The sequence below is a fragment of the Lathyrus oleraceus genome, chromosome 7, assembly GCF_024323335.1.
Source record: "Lathyrus oleraceus cultivar Zhongwan6 chromosome 7, CAAS_Psat_ZW6_1.0, whole genome shotgun sequence".
Lineage (NCBI taxonomy): Eukaryota > Viridiplantae > Streptophyta > Magnoliopsida > Fabales > Fabaceae > Lathyrus > Lathyrus oleraceus.
In genome coordinates, this window is record NC_066585.1 from 545,265,463 (window position 1) to 545,271,153 (window position 5,691).

The following is a 5,691-nucleotide window of genomic DNA, read 5'->3' on the forward strand; positions in this document are numbered from 1 at the left end:
AGAATTACATGTACTTTATGGAAACAAAAAGTTACCAAATAAAATCATAATATAACACCGAGCTTTTATTATTTTCTAATACTCGGTTGAATCGTCGGACAATACTATACTGGCATAATATTGTTTTAGGTATTTTAAATTTATACCTTGCCCCCTTGCTTGACCGGATGTGTCTCCCTCAGTTTCTTCGTCTATCAAAGGGACACCCAATAATTCATTTGCATATATTGTTGTCTTGGTTAACTTGCCCATTCACTGCCTTTCCGTCTATACGGAGACCCAACAACATGTACACGTCCTCAAGTGTGACGGTACACTCACCAATCGGAAGGTGAAATGTGTGGGTCTCGGGTCTCCACCTCTCCAACAAAGCCAGAATGAACTTGTAGTCCACCGAGTACGAAACAATGTTTAGTAGATTTCCAAATCCACATCCTCTAATATATGGTTCTATTAAAGGATCGTGGGGTACATATTCATGTACACGGCATCTAAACCGCTTCGGATCCTAATAACAAAAAAAAAAAGAAAATACAATTAGAAGAAGAAATACATACTCAACAAACACACATCTATAAGAAGTAATCCAAAAATAGAAACTAAAAAGAGAGAGATTACAAAGGTATAACACAAAGAAGATATGTATTAGAAGTAATCCAAAAATAGAAACTAAAAAGAGAGAGATTACAAAGGTATAACACAAAGAAGATATGTATTAGAAGTAATCCAAAAATAGAAAATAAAAAGAGAGAGATTACAAAGGTATAACACAAAGAAGATATATATTAGAAGTAATCCAAAAATAGAAACTAAAAAGAGAGAGATTATAAAGGTATAACACAAAGAAGATATGTATTAGAAGTAATCCAAAAATAGAAACTAAAAGAGAAGGACTACAAAGGTATAACACAAAGAAGATATGTAATAAAAGTAATCCAAAAATAGAAACCAAAAGAGAGAGATAACATACAAATACCGAGATATTCTCGATTATACCTCCGTGTTTATCGCCCATAGTCAAAAAAGACATGATTTAAATTTGCAAAGCTTGAGTTTGGTAGATGAAAGAAGTGTGGTAGAAGAAAATACTTGAGTATTGATGAAGATGATTTGATATTGTTGATATGAGAGACTATTTATAGATGAATGAGTGAGTAGGTTTGGAACCTAAAAAGAGTGTGATTGGTTGCATGGAAAGGCAAGAGGAGACAAGAGAATGACAAAATTCAGCATGGAAGAGAAAGTTAGCATGTGAGGAATCTTCTTGGGCGCATGTGAAGAAAGCACATGCAAGGGAAGAGGAGCCCTTGAGTTTGGCGCCTACATGTGATTTCTCACATGCAAGGAAGAGACGCCCTTCCTCTTGGCGCCTTAGTGTAGGGCAACTGGAAGGGGCGCCCTTCCTAGTGGCGCCTAAGTGTAGTTTTGTGAATAGGCGCCCAACCCTTTGGCGCCTCAGTTACTTTATGGCGCCTAGGTTGGAATCTTAGGGCGCAGAGCTCAGAGATTCTTTGATTCCCTGGCACATGTGTATTCTTTTCAATCTTTTCTCTGCGTGCTGGATTCCTTCTACTGCATGCATGGTCAAGTCTATACAGACAATGACCAAGTTATCAATGCAACGACCAACTTACCAATGACTAAGCTATTTATGCTGTGCAGATGAACAACTTAGAAATGCATTCAATTCCAATTCCATTCAAACTATCTACATATTTAAGATTTCAACATAATGTCTTCCATACAACATTACATGATCAGTGCCCATGTCGAAGGTGAAATATTTGATCATCAGTTGTTCGGTTTTTGTTTTCGAAACACAGAGGTGACTTGGTTTACAATAAATCGACGATCAAATTTTTCACATCTGAAACAAAGAATAGAAAAGAAATTGCAGTGCAATAATGTGGGTCAGATCATCTATAAAAATCCGGTTTGGTTTGCAGAAAACCAGGTCAAATTTTATCAGAAGAAGATTCGAGATGATGATGATTCTCAACATATGTTTGGCAGTCACGAACAATCTGATTACAACGATATAGAGTTGTATATATTACCACATCAACAACAAGAGTCTCAGTACATTGATCAGCCACAAGTGTTTTGTGAGACTGATGACGAACAAGCTAGGTGAATGTTCCAGACGATGAAGAAGAGGAACCTAAGATCATGGTTGATTCGATGGTGAACGCTGAAGAGGAAGAGGAGCCAATACTAGCAAGTCATGTATATTGCCCACCCCAACACATGACAAGGTTAAATTTGGGTTCAGATGAACCTTCGGCAGATTTATGGTACAATCCTTACGTGCAAATGCAAGGATCTTTGAAACAAGGAGACACATTTCGCACAAAAGAGGAATGTTTAAAAGCCATTAAGAAATTCCACATGCAACTATCAGCAGATTTCAGAGTTGACAGAACTGACGCATCGGGGTATAAAGTTTATTGTCCGAATGAGCACTGCCTTTTTAAGTTGTTAGCTTCGTACTGGAAGAGGAGCGAGTCTTGGGAGATTGGATCAATGGGTCCAGATCACACATGCATGCTGACAAACCCAATGCAGGATCATCATAAATTAAGTTCTCAGCTAATATCCGATGAAATATTGTCTGTCATTGGCGACAATCCTTCGTTAAAGGTGAGTACAATAATCTCGCATATTAGGGCCGAGTACGAGTACACTCTATCATATAGGAAGGCATGGATAGCTAGAACAAAAGTTGTTGAAAAAGTATTTGACAATTGGGAGGAGTCTTACAAACAACTTCCAAAATACATGTTGGCTCTAAAACACTATGCTCCCAGGACAATTGTCAAGATGGAAACATTGCCCGCATATACACTAGATGGTACGTGTGTTGTTGGAAATAGAATATTTCACCGTCAATTTTGGGCGTATCAACCGTGTATCAAAGGTTTTTCTTTCTGTAAACCAATTATACAAATTGATGGTACATGGTTGTATGGAAAATACAAAGGAACGTTACTGATGGCAGTGGCACAAGATGGGAACAATAATATTTTTCCAATCGCCTTTGCCCTAGTTGAAGGGGAGACTGCTGAGGGATGGAGTTTTTTCCTAAGAAATCTCCGATTGCACGTTGCACCTCAGCCTAACTTGTGTTTGATCTCTGATAGACACCCCTCAATCATCAGTGCATATAATAACATTGACAATGGCTGGCAAAATCCTCCTTCGACGCATATGTTTTGTATTAGACATATTGCTCAGAATTTCATGCGGGAAATCAAAGATAAGACGTTGCATAAGAAGGTTGTCAATGCAGATTACGCATTATCAGAACCTTCTTTCAAACACTACCGCGACGAAATAAGATTGTCGAACGAAGATGCGGTTCGGTGGATCGATAGTATTCCGTTGGAGAAGTGGACTAGGGCATACGACAACGGTCAGCGTTGGGGCCACATGACAACAAATCTTGTGGAATCAATGGACTCTGTCTTCAAAGGCATCTGTAACCTACCAATAACCGCTTTGGTGCAAGCTACATATTTCAGGCTAGGGGCGTTGTTTGAAACCAGACGCTCAAAATGGAGTTCAGTGTTGCAATCTGGACAATTGTTAAGTGATGCTTCAATGAAATTCATCAGACATGAAGCTGCCAAAGCAAACACACACGTGGTTACGGTATTTGACCGAACTAAAGGTTGGTTTAGTGTTTCCGAGTCCATGGATCAAAATGAGGGCATGCCGATGGGACAATACAGAGTCAAACTAGATAGAGGTTGGTGCGACTGCGGAAGGTTCCAAGCCTTTCGTACCCCTTGCTCTTATGTCATTGCGGCGTGCTCAAAGGTTCGAAGGGATCCATCCTACTTGCTATCTGAAGTTTACAAAGTCGTCAGCCTTTCAAATATTTATAAAATTAGTTTTTCGGTAGTGGCAAAAGAGGATTATTGGCCAGAATATCAAGGGGACATCGTCTGGCACAACGAAGTTATGCGAAAGAAGAAAAAGGGTCGCCCTAACAACATCCGGATTCGAACCAAAATGGATATGGCGAACAAAATGGTTAGACTATGTAGTTCACGTCGTCAACCAGGTCACAATCGTAATAATTGTCCTAGTATTGGAACGAGCACAACCAGATAAATTCAGATGTACCTCTGTTGCTATATATGGAAAACTAAATTTATTTCAAAGTACCTCTGTTGCAATATATGGAAAACTAAATTTACTTCATAGTAGACGTCTGTGACGAAAAGACAGTTGTTCATAAAAAGTAACACAAATAATTAAAACAACTAGAATACAAAAACTATGCGATTACAACCATCAAAACAATTTTGAACATGTAATGCATCATCCTACGAGCGTCTTGGTCGATCTTAATATCCACTCATTCGCGCACTTCTCCGTGTTGGTTGAATGTGAACACAAGCCATTGTATTCTTCTAATCCGTTCACCCTCTCCAATTTCTCCCTCTAACCAACTGTACAGCGTCCGATTAAGACGTTCAAACGTATCTGTGTTCCAAAGTCGAACCTGTATCGGAGCTGCAACGACAGAAAATATTACATCAGCATTTCGTTTCTGAATGTATGCAGACATTGTTGAAACAAAGAAAATTGAAATTGATGGTTGAACTAGACTAGGAGATGAATTTGAGTGAAAATAATTGTATGCAAGGCGTGGTATTTATAGAGACGGAACATCTATTGGACAAAACACGTGGGCGCCAATTGAATTGGCGCCCACATGACCATTACAAGCAGGCGCACATGAATTGACGCCCACCTTTAAAAAACCACTCAGGTGCCATAAGCATTGGCGCCTCCTCATGAGGCCCAATGCATGTGCGTCAATGCTACTGGCGCCTCCTCTTATTGGTATGGGGGTGCGCCAATTCATCTCGCGCATCCTCTACCAAACTTGGTTATTTGGTATTTTTTGATTTTTTTTGAAAAATTTGGTTATTTTGAAAAAAAATTCTATCTTTATAATTTAAAGTTTCAGTTTAATCTTTTAGTTAATAAAATTACTTTTTAATTCTTTAAAAATTATTTTGTTGGTTAATTTAACTATTTTCTTAAATTTTGATTTAAAAAATATTAATATAGCTTATAAAAGGTTTTGTAGGGGAAAAAATATTTTTAACTATTTTTGTTTCATTCATATTTTAGGAGGAAAGGGAAATTGAGCAAAATCTTAAGGAAAATTCAGCAAAATCCTTCCTAATCATACTTTTTGCTTCCTCCAATTTAGGAAATTTGGAGGGGATATGAAGAAATATTAATTTTATATTTAAATTATTTGTACATTTATTAAATTATCATCCATTTTATTCTAATATTTTAAAATTATTTGTTTTTTTGTATTATTATTATTTATTTTTTGTGTGATTTTACACTATTACTTCCACTAATTTATTAAAATTATTTTTATATTTTTATATTTAATATAAACTATAATCATTGTATTTTTTCAATTTTTTATATAAATTATATATATTTATATATATATATATATATATATATATATATATATATATATATATATATATATATATAATTAATATTTAATAATAAATTATTTTACATATTCGGTTTTAGATGATTTACTCATTATAAAAATTATTATTAACAATGTGGACACAAGCCATTGTATTCTTCTAATCCGTTCACCCTCTCCAATTTCTCCCTCTAACCAACTGTACAACGTCCGAT